This window comes from Sciurus carolinensis (genome assembly GCF_902686445.1).
Source record: "Sciurus carolinensis chromosome 19 unlocalized genomic scaffold, mSciCar1.2 SUPER_34, whole genome shotgun sequence".
NCBI lineage: Eukaryota > Metazoa > Chordata > Mammalia > Rodentia > Sciuridae > Sciurus > Sciurus carolinensis.
The window spans coordinates 604901-621448 of NW_025920112.1; the positions used below are offsets into that span (position 1 = coordinate 604901).

The window sequence follows — 16548 nt, forward strand, 5'->3', positions numbered from 1 at the left end:
ATGAAAAAATCTTCTACTAAAATCCACCTAACTTTGGACTGGGGTGTAGCTCAGTGGCAGAGCACTTGTCTGGCATGTGTGAGGTACTGGGTTTGTTCCTTGGCACCACATAAAAATAAAACAATTAAATAAAAATATTGTGTCCATCTACAATTAACAATAAAGGAAAAAAAAAATCTACCTAACTGTGTTCTGTCCAGACGTGCCTCCAAATCCTTTTAAACTTACACCAGGTTGTTGTGTTCTTCACTACTTTAGAAAATCATAAGTTGTCAATGCACCTCAATTTTTGGTATCTCAGGGATATTCTTTTATAAGGAAGCTAACTTCTTGAATACCCTGAGAACATATTAGAATGTATCCCTTTAGGGGCTCACCAAGCACCCTGAAATGTCCTCATCAGGGACCAGGGTGCTCATACCACTGATAACTTGTGGAGGGTAGGAAGAAGCCAGTTTTAGTGCTGCCGTCTGTATTGCAGGGGTGCCTGGCCACCTGTCGATGGACAGTGTGGGACAGAATAGAGTCTGATCCTGGTGGGGACTCATAGGACACCCCATGATCCGTATGGAACAGACCTAAAGTTCAGTCCCAGGGAGGACTCAGAACACACCGAGGCTCACTGGAAGGGTACTGCAGGCCTGAAACCCAAGTGGTGCAGGAGGCCCAGGCAGGAGGATTTTAGGTTTGAGGTGACCTGGGCAACTTTGTGCGACCTGTCTCAAAATGAAGAGTAGACAGAGCTGGGGGAAAGCTTCACACACACACCCACTCGGTTCAGGAAGGCCTGCTCTTCGTTCTTGTTTTCACGGTGACTCAAGAAATCCCTCAAAGCACACGAGTTACAAGACTATGGGTAATATCATGTCTAGTCAAGATTTAAAGGTGGAAGACTTAAAGAAATAAAAAGAAATTGGTTTTTATTCTGTTGTAGCACAACTTGGTCTCCGTATAAATTAGGGAATGAGGAAATGTGGCCAAGAAATGGGACCCTAAATATTTCAGTTTATCTTATTGTAGAAGGGGTGGGAAAATGGACAGACACCTGTCTGATATTTTCTTTATGTGGTCTTACAAGTTTCTCGAGAGCTGTGATCTGAAGGAGTTGTCCACGGCCAACCCTACCCTCCAGTGCTCTTTCCTGTCTGCTGCTCACTACTTCACCTGACAGCCACCTCACCTTAATGGGCATCTGCAGCCCTCCTGCCCTGTTCTCCGGAGGCTGACACCTGGCAGGCCAGCGCTGCACCTCAGTGTCCTCTGTCTGTGGTGCCCGTGCCCATGCCCACACATGTGCTCTGCGTCTGCCCATGCGCGCACGTGTGCTCTGCGTCTGCCCATGCGCGCATGGTGTGCTCTGCGTCTGCCCATGCGCCCACGTGTGCTCTGCGTCTGCCCATGCGTGCACGTGTGCTCTGCATCTGCAGGAGCACTGTCTGCACTGCACCAAGGGGGCTTGAGGATGAGAGTTCTCCTACATTAAAAAAAGAAATAAGACTGGGGCTGTAGCTCAGATGGTGGGATTCTTTCATGAACAAGACCCTGGGTTCAATGCCCAGCACCACAAAAGAAAAAAAAGAAAAGGAAAAAAGGAAACATAATCCCAGCCCCACACCAGCCTATCTGATCCTTAACATCCTGGTTCTGGCTATGTGCCTCCAGCACTCCAATGGGGCTGATGGTACTGAGCAAAACATCAGGCAAAAGTCCGTCAAGTTCCAGCTGGAGGATGACCACAAATTCTACATGATCAGCTACAGTTCTCTGTACAAGAGATACCCTTCACTCTGAAGGCAACTAGCCACTGTGGAAGAGAGGAAGAAAACAGCCAGGCATGGTGGTGCTCCCCTGTAATCCCAGCAGCTCAGAAGGCTGAGGCAGGAGTATTGTCTGTTCAAAACCAGCCTCAGCAACAGGGAGGCTCTAAGCAACTCAATGAAACCCTGTCTCTGAATAAAATACAAAATAGGACTGTGGATGTGGCTCAGTGGTCAAGTGCTCCTGAGTTCAATCCCTGGTATCCCTAAAAAAAAAGAGGAAGAAAATCATTGCATCTCACATGATCATGGATATACCATTCTGTCCACCAGTGAGACTTAAAAGCCTCAGATGTGGAGAAGATCCTGGATGGTGATGATGAGAAGTACAAGGCTGTGTCAATCAGCACAGAGCCCCACCAACCTCCGGGAACAGAAGGCCAAGAGGAACAGCCACTGGGTACACACCCTGCCCAACATCCCCCTTCATCTGGAGGCTGTGCCACTTTCCACCAACATCAAAAGGCCCCACATGGGTTGGGAGAAGAAGAGAACTTTTCTCCTTTGCTTTGATGATCATGACCTAGCTGCAATCTGTCACAATGTATCTGAGGTAATGCTGCCTGTAAGCACAAAAGGACAGAAAGCAGACCTCAACGAACTCAGAGAAGCCTTTATTCCCATCAAGGACTTGGGTGCCCTCAGGTTCACTTTCTGGATGGGAAAATGGCCCTCAGCTACAGAGGGGATGTTGGTTTTATAGGGTACAATGACATAATCATTGAAGGCAGATATGTGCAGCTTTGACCATCAGGCGCTAGTTGAACAGGTTAAAACTTTAACTTAGGAGAGTAGTTGTAAAAAGGTTGAAACTCATTGTTGTCTGGGAAGATAAGAGTCCAGACCCTGAGGGATGAGTACTCAAATCTTGCCCCTTGTTATTTAGGACTAATTTGCCATGGGGGAAGGTCAAGGTTTAGGGCCCAGCATTCAGTATTAACCTCTTTCCCCCAGGGTCCATTGTTACCAGACAGAAATGCTCTAGGAGAGGTTTAATGTTTGATCAACTTCCTCTCCCCCTTCCGAGTCATACCATCCTTCCATTTTTCTTGGGAAGCCATCTTATAGGAACAGTATTTTCAATGATCCTTCAGTTCCCATCCGCTGGACATGGAGATAGATGGGCATGAGGTATGGGATGCTTTTCCTTGCAACATGAATGAGAAACTTATGGCCCCTAATATGTTTTCAGAAATCCTTTGTGATGACCTGGATTTGAACCCACTAGCATTTGTACAGACCATCAGAGAGCAGATCAAGTCCTACCTCACGCACTGCATATAATATAATATAAAGCTGCTCCCTTGCCCTTTACACTAGTCATTTTTCCGCCTCCCAACTTCTAGTCAATCTGAGCATCCTAAATAGCTAATGGTTCATCAGCCAACTTGCAAGTATCCTTCTCTGTTATTGGTCCCCTGTTAACCTGCAGAATTCAACTGCTTAAAAATGTCTCCCCTGCCACTCTCTCTCTCTCCTCCTCGCTTTCATGCACTGTCCTCTATTTCATTCTTTTGTGCTCTCTCTCTCTCTCTTCCTCTAGTTTTTCTCTTTTACCCTGCAGGGAGACACTCTGTTTGCTTAATAAACCCTCTTATGTGAGTTCCCGTGTCCAGAGTGGTTTCTGGGTTCTTACATTGCTGCTGTGACTCAGATGGGCTCTTCCACTGTCTCTTAAGCAAGTGGAACCCCATCTGAAGCCCCACTGCCCCCCAGACACGGCCTCACCTTCCATTAGCCCAGATGCTCTGCTCTGCATTCATCAGCAAACTTCAGATTGGTGAGTTCCCTAGGCAGCTTCCCCTAGGCCAACTTAAACTCTCCTCTGCCGACCTGAGAAGTGATCATTGAGTGTCCAGGGCCCTCCAGGCAGCTGAGGGGTGGGGGTACCCATAGCCATGACTTTTATAGTTATGGCTGGCACCCTTAGTCTTATCTGCTGGATGGGTTCCTGATTTTATGGTGGAGATTCTCTCTCAGGTTTGAGGCTCCTCTTCTCTCTCTCTCTCTTTCTCTCTGTCTCAAAAATCCTGATGTCAGGTCCTCAACTCTCTTGGCTTTTGCCTGGCACACAGACTGATGCTTGTGTGATGACCCCTTCTCTGTGCTGCCTTCTCATTTCCAGGCGACTACTCTGCCCTCGGGACCACTGGCCACTAACTTGGGTGTATCAGTCTCCACCATGGGATCTGGGTTCTCCATTCCAGCAGATTCACCCCTGGGATGTCTATTAGACAACTTTAGAACCCTTCACCTGACCCCTGGCTTAAAGCCATCAAAATTTAATGATATTTGGCTACAGTACCTTTTCAATAATCAATCCAAAATGGCCACATAATGGCACACAGCTTCTGTGAGCAACAGGTAGATGGAAAGGGAATCCTTATCTTCAACTCTCTTCTCTCTTGCACTTCTTTACTCTTCCTGCAAACTCAAAACACCTCCTTTTGGCTTCTTCTTCCCCTCTTAATCCCTCCTCCTCCTCCAACATCAACTCAGGTAACAAACCACCCCAATACCAGTCCACTGTGAAAGAGGCCCCTCCAGCCCCTTCTTCTCCATCTCCTTTACCCCATTCTGTTTATGCTTCCATTCCCCTGCCCAGCCTACCTAGTCCTCCTGCCATGAGGTCCCGCATACATATTCTAGTCCCCCCTATGGGAAGTGGCCAGTGTGGAGGGAGTAACCAGCCCAACAGTCAGTGGCATGTCCCAGTAAGGAGTGTGATACAGCAGCCCCATTCCTCAGAAGTAGTGGAAGATAATATTTCACAATTTTCTGCATCCAAACCTGAATTGATTACTAACCAGGAAAAAGGGTTAAATGCACTAGGCATCAAGTTTCTGCTAGAACCCCTTATCTCAGCTCCTTTCAGATCTCAGTCAAGGCTTACATTGAAATGTGAATGGAGAAAGCCAGAAGGTACAGTGGGAGACCAGTCTCAAACCCAAGAAAAAAAAAGTGTCCATTTTAAATTTCTCCTGGGCTGCAACACAGAACACTCTATCTCTCCCTCTCACCCCTTATCTCTGCCCTTCTTCTTCTCACTCTCTCATGATATAATTAATGGCCATAATCATTTTTCTTGTAGGACTTTTGTTTTTCTTAAATGCTATGCTTTGTGAACTCATAATTTTGATCCTACATACCTAGGTTAATAATTTTGATCATTTCTTTTTATCCAACTCGAGTTATTTTTGAACATCTGCTACATTGCAATGGAGATAAACATTACAAGGCCTTTGCTTTTGTGTTATGTGTTGTCTGTCTATGTGCAACTAAATATAAACATGCATAAAATTAAAATTTAAAAACATGGATCCAAATATTTTTAATTCACATAATTTAAAAAGATTCAATTTATGGGGCTGGGTTGTAGTTCAGTGGTAGAGTGCCTGCCTAGGTGAGAAGCACTGGGTTCAATCCTCAGCACCACATAAAAATAAAATAAAGGTAAAAATATTCAATTTAAATTGGGTAAACTAATAGAAGTAAAATGTCTTTAAAATTATCTCACAAGTCTCCAGGTCGTCAAACTAATAGAATATTGATGTTATAAAACATCTAACATCAATTTTTCTAGAACTTTTCTTCAACAGGAAAGACAGCAAATACTGTTGGTACACTTGTCTGATATCTTGGTATTTTTTTACAATAAGATTAGTGAATTAGAGTTGACATGTATTGGATTACTCAAATGTGTTTGTTAGAGACATTTGATTAATTTACAAATTTAAAATGCTAATTATCAAATAACATTGAGTATTCTCAAGTCCTTAAATTCCATGGAGTAACATACTTAAATATTACTGGTGTTTTCACAGGTTTGTAAAATATACTCTTAATATGTCTGTTAAGTTCTATTCTTCAGAACAACTAGTCTTAAAAATTGGGGTTTATACAATTATGGTTAAACAACAACTCTTAAAGTATTGTACTATGTTACAGAGTCTAAATTTTTCTTTAAAAACTAAATTTGGTAATAATTGTGGAATGTTCATTCTTTGTATATTAAATGTGTTCATATTTTCCAGGTATTCAAGCCTTTAAAGCAGAAAATGTATCAAACTGCTATTCTCCAAATTAAACTTGTCTGTAATGGTAATTTTAAACTGATAAGAAGAGAAAATGTTATTGGGGATTTAATTCTATCATTTAATGTCCTATTATAAGACCTGTCATCAATAGGGTATATGTAAAATTTGTTATTTTTTACACTGAGATAAAAAAAAATTTAAATGTAAATGTATTTCTAAAAGTTAGTGAGAGCCTGATTTATTTAAAGATTAACATCATGAAACGTGAAAGCATTTTGCCACTTTGCCACACAAAAGGAAAGTTAAAAGCTCTCTCAGCCTTTCTTTCATTCATGTTTTAGATACAATGTTAAATTGTGTTAACTAATGTTCACATAGACTCAGGAATCAATATATGTAAATTTCATAAAATGATATTTAAAAAGGAGTGAAGATCAACATCAGAATTAGAACACTTCACTTAAGATTTGTAAAGAGCCACGCCTTACCTGAGAAAAGGCTCTGCCTCCCCTCCCACCTTACTGCATGTTAGAGTGGCTCCAAAATAAGCCAGACTCTACCTTCTTTAAAGTTATATTCAAAAGATTAGTTCTTGTTGTAAAACTACTGTGATCTCAAATGGGATATAATGTAGAGCTCAGCGAAAAATTCAAGACAGCTATTATACAAGCTGAATATATTTTTACCCTTGCTAATTTCATTTTGTAAAAATGTTACCTGTTTTGCAGAGGTACTGCTTCAAGAACACAGAACCTAAGTAACTTGTGATAATAAACCATCATCTACAGAACAGATAGTATATAATGGTAACTTCCAGTCCTAATAAATACTCCAGTTAAATAAAAGAGTAAATAACTGTAAAGTTGTAGACATTGAAGTTAAAGCCCAGCACTCTTACTTTATAATTGGTGAGACTGGCCTACTGGATGGTTAAGATCAAACTTAGAGATTGAAATTAAATACAGAGGCCAAGAAAAACCAGTATCTTTCCCTCGAAGTCAGCCTGAACCAGGGAACAAGAGGACTTCCCTAAGGAGCTTTGCAACTCTGGGTCACACGACCTCCTGATCAGGGAGGTTGATGAGACCACTAGAGGATAAAAAGCCAATCAGTGCACCTGCTGCAGAGGAGGGTCATTGGAAAAGGGAGACATCCCTGGTGCTTCCAGGGGAAGCCACCTCATTGAGGAGACCCTGCCTAACAGATGGCACTAATGGAGCTAAGAAGATGCTCTCAAGTTCCCCATGAGTGATCCCTGTAGAAACTCAGTTGACTTTTTAATGAAGCAGGAATAGGTAAATTTGAACAGCTTGATCCTAGACACCTAGAAAAACAGTAAAACCAAAATATAATCATTCTTGGGCATTTAAAAAAAACAATAGTTAAATGTAACTTAAAATATACACTTGTGTTAGCCCCCTAGAATAAAGACTGGAAGCTACAAAAGAGAGATTCTTAGGCAAATGTGCATGAAAACTATCAAGAGAAGCTGCCAGAGTCAGAAGTTTTTAGTCAGTTTAAGGCCTACAGACACAAGTAGGCTTAATCTATGTTTGCTAGTAACAGAAATATAGAGATCTCTACTAAATGTTGTGTTTACATTCCTGATAACCTGGACAATATTAAAATTCCCAAATAAAGGCCTTGTCCTCTACAGCCTTTGTTAGGCCTTGTTATGGGAACAACTTCTCAGTTCTTCCATTCTCTGGTGAGAGATTATTGACTTCTGTCATCTTCATGATATTCATTGACATGTTCCAGATTCTGCAACATTTATATTATATCATCTCATTTCAGTACTCATGTCTTTTGTTCTTCTCTCATAGAAGCACCCATCCCCAGATGCCTTTACAACCTGCTCTTCCCCAACCAGACTTCTACCATGGACCCTTCGATCGATCTGATTTCTAAAAAGTGAACTCCAAACTGTTTGCCCCACACTGCCCCCTTCCAGCTTGAAGAAGCCAGAGCGGTCGTCACTCCCTTTCCCTACAGCACTAAGGAGTTCCTAAAACTAGAGGAGGTATGAAGCCAGAATTGGGGACAGGCAGTTAGTGTAGAAATAGGGGAATCAGTCAAATTGAAGAAATGAAGTCCATGAAAGCCATCTGCCTCTGGAAGTCTGGAAGTTGGAGACTGCCCCTGGGAGAATGGACTTTTTACATCTCACTTGCAAAACCAGGACTAGTCACGTTGGCAGGAAGGAGAGATAAGGGGGAAAGCACTGGAGAACGTAAGATCTTACAAAAACAGAAATGGGGGAATATAATATAATAAAAAGTTGCTCCCCCACCCTTTACACTGCAGTCATGCAGTCATTTTCCCAACTTCTTGTCAATCTGTCACCCTAGCTAACTATTGGTTCATCAGTCAGCTTGCAAGTATCCTTTGTTACTGGTCCCCTGTTAACCTGTGGAATTCAACCGTTTAAGGATAGCTCCCCCACCATTTTTTTTTTAATGATCTCTCTCTCCTCCTTGCTTTCATGCTCTCTCCTCCTGGCTTTTCATTCTCTATCTTATGCTCTCTCTCTCTCTCTCTCTCTCTCTCCCTCTCTCTCTCTCTCTCTCTGTCTCTCTTCCTCTCATTTTCTCTCTTACCCTGCAGGGAAACACTCTGTTTGCTTAATAAACTCTCTTATGTGAGTTCCTGTGTCTGGAGTGCTTTCTGGGTTCTTACATTACCTCTTGGAGGACCAATGGGACCACTGTGTCATCATCAAGCTGAATGTACATGTGGGAAAATCTCCTTGGTGAACATGTCACAGCAGGAAAACTCACCCAAGAAGTTTGCACATCATCACATGCATCATAAGGGGACAACTGAGCTGGCATCAGAAGACTATGCCTCCAGTGAGAACCCGTGACCCACAGAAGAGATTGCTATCCAGAATACGGGTGATGAAGACCAGTGGTGCCTGCTGCTGGAGACCCTGACTGATGCTGAGAAGGAAGAGATCTGAGACCAGGTCAGGAACACTGGGCAGATGAGATGTCTTGCCAATTCTGCCCAAGCTCGTAACCAGCCAATTGACGCTTGGCTACCACAGGCATCTCAGATGACTGGACTGCCTCTTCTTCCTCTCCTGGCAAGGAGATAATACAGTGCCATCTCGAGAGATGGGGGAGGGGTAAACTGCAGAGGTGGGGTCTCCAGGTTACCCTCCCCCAGCACATGGTCCATTTGCCTAGCCCTAGTCCTGTTCCCCAACACCCTCCCACAGTGTCTGGGGTCAGGAGGAAACTTCTTTCTGAGTTGTTTTGTTTTCACATATGAGTCCCAGGCAGGGCTAGAAGCATTTTTTAAATAAAAGGCAATAGGTTAAAAAAAGAAAGAAGGAAAGAAGGAAAAGCACCATAGGACCAACGTCTTTTAGTTCATTTAAATAAATCTTTAACAAATAAGTTAATTTAAATTTGTTGACTAACTAACATAGAGGCTTAAAAATTATCTTGTTATTGCCCAAGTTGTTAACCCTTTGGGATTGTACTTTTCTCTCTCATTTGTTGAAAATACAATGCCCATTGCTTTTAGAGTTTTTATTTAACAAAAATAATAAAATATTAATATGATTGATAACTTCTTTGCCAGTGGTGATCTAAAAAGTTATTAAAATTGATAAATTGGGCAATCATAAAAGGAATAAACATTTATTAATATGGTAAAACATGCAAGTTGCTTATAAGTTAAAACACTAAAACATCAATTGCTAATAATAAAATCAAGTACCTTTGACCTCTTAAGTCTGTAAGAAGACAATATACAAGGATCTATAAAATATTATCATGAATAACAATTTTAAGGTTTTTTTCTTCCTGGACCTTCAATAACTATGAATTACTGAATCAACAAACATATATAATTTTATAAACAAGGAAAGCATAAAGTTCCAAACTCTGTTTTGATAAAGAACTACAAAGACCATAAATATTGCATTAAGAAATAATTTATCTAAATACAAAATTTTACAAGGAATATTTCAAAATATGAATGTTAAAATTTTAAGACAAAAAGAAACCCAAGAAAGAAAAGGAGATTTTTTAAAAGTTATACATATCAGGAAGTACATAGGTAAGGAAAGTTATGAAGAAAAAGATCATACTTTTAGATGAGAAGGAACATTATATGGAAAGATTTTGGTATGAAAATAAAGTAACTGGTGTATTCTAATAAAGGAAAAGGACAAAATGAGAAGATTTAAGTAATTGACAGAGGATATAAGTCACAGAAGATGTGTGATTCAGGTGGCTATAACTAAAAATGATTATTTAAAGGGTATTCTAAAGCAAAATTCAGTACAGTGGAATAAAACCACAATGCAATTCTCTATACATAAAACATGAGATTTCCTGCTCTTAGTGACATTTACAGAAAACTGGCTTAAGGAAAAAAAGATTTTGTGTTTTACCTAGGTGATCTTTGTCGGGATTACTTTTAAAAGACTGAGGACTAGCAAATATCAGATTAGCTCAAGAGCCTGTTTTACCTCATTTGAATGACTACTTCATGACTCTTGTTAATCTGGACAGTCATTATTTTGGGTTGCTGGAAAGTATTTATCATCTTTGGAGTCACAGGAGAGGGAGGGAGGGCTCTGGCTCCAGCTCTGACTCCAGTGCTCTCCTTGGAGGAACCCTTCTCTGCTGCTGGCACTGGCTCTAGAGCTGCCCCTGGGGCTACTGTACATATTGGGGTGTGGCTTGGGCTGCAGCTGACCCTGAGATTGCAACTGGTTATAGAGCCAAATTTGGGAATGCTTCTTGCTCTGAGTGGGAGCCAGAAGGGAGATATGAAAGGTTCACCAACACTGGTCTCTCTCCTGTCCTTTCCAGGCACAGAAAATATCCACAACAGCACCCCAGACTGTCTGAGACTGCAGTGCACCTTGTCATTCATGTCTGCCTCTGTGGTCTGGTTGTTCAGCTGATCAGGAAGCACACATGAATCTCCAGTTCTGCACTAGGAAAGTTGACATGCAGGCAGTTGAATGACAAAGCAGAGGGGATGATAGAACTCTGCAGTGCATCTGTAATGCCAGGGGCCACAGATGGAAGAGATGGGACAGGGGACAGCCAATTCCACAGGAGACTTGGATTTCTGGCCTCTTCTACATCTTCACAGGACACTATTGTGGTCTGGGTTCCTTTGCCTGCCATGTCCTGTCCAGGCAGCAGACCAGAGTTCATCCAGTCCCTGTGTAGCACATCTCTTTCTGGGCAGACTACTCATCAAAACCCCAGTTCTGGGACCTGAGGTGCTGTGGGTGGGACGGGTTGATGTGGAATGGAGGAGAAGGAGAAGAGGTGAGAACTGAATATGCTGAGGATAGGACCCTCAATTACCATCTTTGCTGCAGCCTCCCCACTCCTGTGAAGGGGATCAGGTACCTCATCCATAATATTTGACCTGTTTCCTATGACAGGTGTGATCCCTTGACTTTATCCCTCTATAGGAATTTTAAGATCACCAGATTCAGGATTCTGTGAATCTCTGCCCAGTCACATTCCACATAAAACTCCCATGCTTTGTGAGGACACAAGAACCTCCCTCTGGACCTAAAGTCCACCCACTTCTTAGCTGGTCCTAGTTTGTTACCCGGATCAATATTTGGGAGAAAGCATCTGTAGTTACTGGAGGCCATGAGGGCATCACACCTAATTTTCTATAGACATGATATATTGTGAGGTCCAGTCCAAATTGGTGGTTCTTCAACTTGAAGTTGGTGTTTTACTCATTGAATGGTGTCAATTACTAGATTTCATAAAGCAAGTGTTTAATATGTGTGTTGAATGATGAACCAGAAAAAGAAGATGAACTAGTGCCTCAGAGAGTTGGGACACAGCAAGAGAACATTTTGTCCTGTTGGGTGTCCCCTTCAAAGTCAGTTGGAAAAGGGACAGTCTCTAGAATATGCATGTCTGGTAACCAGAGTTGATTCCTTCAAAACACCATTACCTGGGCTGCTTGCATCAACACAGCCTACCTGACAAGTCCTTTGGTCTTAGGACTTCTAATCTTTCTGCCCCATGTCATATCCTTCATAAAAATTATACAAATATAAACTTTTCAGAACCGTGAGATTCTTGAATGTTGCCAGGAACCCTAATTTGAGAAAAGATGGTCCAGAATTTTTGTACCTTTTCTGTGACCCTAACCAAACCATGGTAACCTTAATTTTTTTTAAAGTTGTAAATGAATGAACTACTTTTATTTATTTTTTTAATGTGTGGCTGAGAATTGAATCCAATGCCTTACACATGTTAGGCAAGAGCTCTACCACTCATGTTTACATTTTATAAAAAACATACATTTCTCAGTTATTGATCCTAAGAGTTCTGGAATCTCATGTTTCACCAGAGCCTCATGTGTTATGAAAGACCTGGTAGAAGATACCTTATTTTCAGGGAATCAGAATAGAGTGAGTTTGCAATGGAGAAATAAGACCATCATTTAGTGATCATGTGACACCATTGAACTAATCCATTCAAGTATTCAAATTTATTCAGAATGAAACTAAATTATGTATTGTAGCCCATCTTTATCACGGTGAGTGGGCTAATTTTAGATTCAGGTACCCACACAGCTGGACAGCAGGACTCCAGTCCCATGCTCTCCAGGGTGTTTGGGGAGGTTCCTAACTCAAACAAAATCCTGAATCTTTGTAGATCCTTCTGCATCTGCTACAGTCCCTAGGGAATTTAGCTAGAATAATGGGTGAACTTCCCCTTCATAAGGTTTCTGTCTCTTCTTGTTATTTACCTTCTTCGCCTCTCTGATCCCATCTTTATTGTCCCCATCTAGAAATCAGTATATGTGTGTGTGCTTTCCCATGCAGATGTGTAGAAGAAAATGGCCCCATGTGGCTAGGGGATGGGCAGGGCCCCAATATGTTAGGGACTACCATTTCAAAGTCAAGCCTGATGAGGTGTGTGGCACACTACATAGTACTCTGGACTCTGTCCACCTCCTATCATCTGGACCAGTCTCTTTCTATACCTGGGCCTCAATTTCTCAATTGTGAAATGAGCAGCTGGATGTGAATCAGCCTAAGCCAGTGGGTGTTCAGTGAGAATAAGGACCTGATCCCTGTTGATATGGGTGTGGGCCAGGATTTCATGTGCATGGTTTTAGGGGGTTTCCACGACTAATGCAAGCAATATGATCCATGGGCAATCTGGTCTTTTTCTGGAACAGACATTATTGAACAATGGACCTTCTAGCAACCCCATCTAAATCTTCCTCCTATTAACAAGAAAGGAAAAATAATAAGAAAAATATAAGAATTCCCAGGGAGAAAAGGACAAAATTTAGACAAACACTTCATGAAAAGATAATCAGTGGCCAAAGATTACATATTTAAAGGCATCAGTAAAATAAAAATTCAAATGAGGATTGGATGCCACTGTACAATGTTTAAAATCCACTGAAAACTTTAAATGCTGTGAGGATACAGAGCAAGGAGAACTCACATGCACACCTGTGTGCATACTACCACAACCATCTTCACAACTCCTTGGCAGTGAGTCCTAGAGATGGACATCTACACCATGCACCAATGGTTCCACTCAGCTGTATAACCAACAGAAATAGCTCCACATGTTCCTCATGCAAAAGAAATCTCACAACAACATTATTGGCACTTCTCCAAACAGGAAACAACTAAAGCATGCATAAATAGAAAAGGGTAAATAAAATGGATGTCTTTATTTTTTTATTCATTGTACACAAATGGGATACAACTTTTCATTTCTCTGGTTGTATAAAGTGGGTGTCTTTAAATGGGATACTATACTGAAATGACAGAAACAATAAAAAATAACCTTTTAAAAAATAAATCACTTTAAAACTATTTTGCATGATTCCATTCAAATTGTTTAACAAAGCTCAAAAAAGAATTAGAGAATGTGTTACCTTTGGGAAACACAGGGCAGAAACTTGTGATGGGAAAAGCAGCAGGACTCCTGGGGGTTTAATGAGGTTCTTCTTTTTGTGGGTACTTATTACTGGGTGTCTTTCCTTTTATTAGTGATCTACACATGGTGACCATACTTTCAGGTATGTAAGCTCTGGTCTAACACAAATTCAATAGCTTGGGTCCAGAGGATTTTTGCTGTTGCTCTTGTTATTACTAAGGCTATTAGGCAAGGAAATTTGTCCAAGTCTGGAATTTCATGGTCTACATTCATATTCATATGGTTTTCCCCACATTCTCCCAGAGATAATGGTCACTTTCCTAACTCTGAACCTCAGTTTCTCCATTATTACAACAGGTTAGTCCTTCCTTTGTTCTCATACATATCACAGAGATAAAACCTTCTCAAATATCATCCCTCTGGTAGGTCTCTGGTAGAAGACAGAAAATGACAAGAGGCACAGAACAACAAGGTTTTTTCAAGATGAAGGGTAAGAGACCACCAGAGATGATGCTGATGTGCAAGAATGTACAAACGCCTTCCATTTATGACCTTGTGCCTCTTACCATCTGTAAACATGTTAATCTCTTGCTGGTTAGTTATCCAGTCATGGCCTTGTCCACTTGGGAGGACAATACAAATAACATCCAGAAGTCAAACACAAAGTTTTTCATGTTGCTATTCACCTGTACATCTGTTCAGATTCCTAGAATGAAGACACACTGGCTGAGGTTGGAGGTGTAGTTGTTTTTTTCAATATGACCACTGGATATTCCTTCACCCACTTTATCAGGAAGGTGGAAAACATACCCATGAGGTAGGCAGGACTACTCTCTATGTGCAGGCATCCTGCTGAGTGTGAGTGACCTCTGTCAAAATTCATGTCCTTGTACCTGAGCAGGGCTGGGATCTGGCAGGTTGCTCTCATAGAGCTACTATGTACATTAAAAGTTCACATGATTTAGTGATCATGTGACACCATTGAACTAATCCAATCATATGTTTCATATACATACTTAGATTCTCAGATCACACAAGAAACACATGACTTTCATAGAAAAACTGGAAAACAAATGGGACACTTGTTTGTGATATAAACTATCAATATAAAATATAAAAATGGGAGTTTCCATAGATACCAATTTTATTCAAGTGTAGATTATAATTGCAAATGGAACAATTTATATAGAAAATTATGATCACATTTAAGGAGAGCTTTGCAAAACCAAAACCAGAAAGATAACTTAAGTTGCTTAGAAGTGGTAATCTTGATTACGAACATAAATAACAATGGTGGTATCTATCCAGGGTTTTGCAGGCAAATGATGGGTAATCCCCCCCACATGTCGTCTTTTATGTAATTGAAATGGCCTACCTGAAGACAAAATGTTCCCCCAAAATTCATGTGCTAAAGACTTGGTACCCAATGTTGAAGATGTGGAAAGTAATGGAGACTTTAGAAGGTGCCAGATTGCAGGAGGTGGGCCACTAGGGATGTGAGCTGGAAGGATACATCTGGTAACGGGCCCATTCCTCTTTCTACCTCTGCTTTCCAGCTGCCATGAGATAGCCAGCTATGCTGAACTCTTCCACCATGATATTCTGTCACCTTAGGTCCAAAGCAATGGAGCCAACCAATAAAGAACTGAAACTTCTAAAATTGTGAACCAAAATAAATTGTTCCTCCCTTAAGATGATTTTCTCATGTATTTTGTCAAAGGAATAAAAATCTTGTTACCATACAAAGAGAAGTGGAACATCTGATGTCTTTACCAGAGTTTTTACACTTGTCTTTTTGAACACTCAAAGACTTTGTTTTTCTGTAGTATTCTTCCTTTCTTGTCATTGAAGGTAATTGGGAATAAAGAATGATCTGTCACTTTAAAAAAAATTCAAATGTAACAAATAAAAGATTTACCAATTTTAAATTGTGAGCCTTCTCTCCAGTATGCATTCTTCATTGTTTAGGACTAAATGGACTACTGAAGGCTTTACCACACTATTTTCATTCTACTGGCTTCTCTCCAATATCAATTTGTTCGTATGTCTAATGTAACTGGAACAAGGCTTTCCTGCATTGTTTATATTCATAGGGCTTCTCTCCAGTATGAGTTCCTTCATGTGTGTGAAGGTGTATGGAACTCAAGAATTTACCAGTGTTTACATTCATGGAACTTCTCTCCAGTGAGTTTGTTCACATCTGTGAAGATGAGTGCCCCTTTACTACAGTCATTACATTCATAGGGATTCTCTGCAGAATGAGTTCATGAACACATTTCAAGATAAGTGGAACAAATAAAGGCCTTACCACATTGCTTAGTCGTACAACTTCAGTTCATCAAGTCCATTGATGTGGTGTAGGTGATAGGTGAAAGAAGTTCACGGAGCCACAGTCCAAAACAAATCACGGGAGAAGTTCCGCTTTATTCTGAAAATACATGCTCTTTTATAGAGCTGGGGAAGAGCTAATAGTTCAGGGAGAGAGGCAGGGTGGCAGTTGATTGGATGGGGCCCTATTGCTGAGGTCCTGGGACGGGGTGGCAAGGACTGGTTTGCTGCAGGGAAGAAGTTATGAGGGTAAAATCAGGAAGAGAAGCTCAGCCAACACCATGTTGGCACCTGGGGGGGTGACCTTATATTCCTCCCTTTCTTGTTTTATATTGGAAGGTGGTGTTTAGTCTGGCTACTTTCTGCTGGATGGGGGTGGAGTCAGGGACAGGGTGGGGGAATCGGGAGGAACATGGTCAAGACCCATAACAAGGCCAAAAAAGGGAAGATCTG

The 16548-nt window shown here is 41.2% G+C and overlaps 1 pseudogene; it reads left to right on the forward strand.

The window, feature by feature from the left end:
- The first annotated feature begins 1669 nt into the window (after positions 1 to 1669).
- LOC124973453 (SWI/SNF-related matrix-associated actin-dependent regulator of chromatin subfamily B member 1-like) lies at positions 1670 to 8954 on the forward strand (annotated as a pseudogene).
- The last annotated feature ends 7594 nt before the right edge of the window (positions 8955 to 16548 follow it).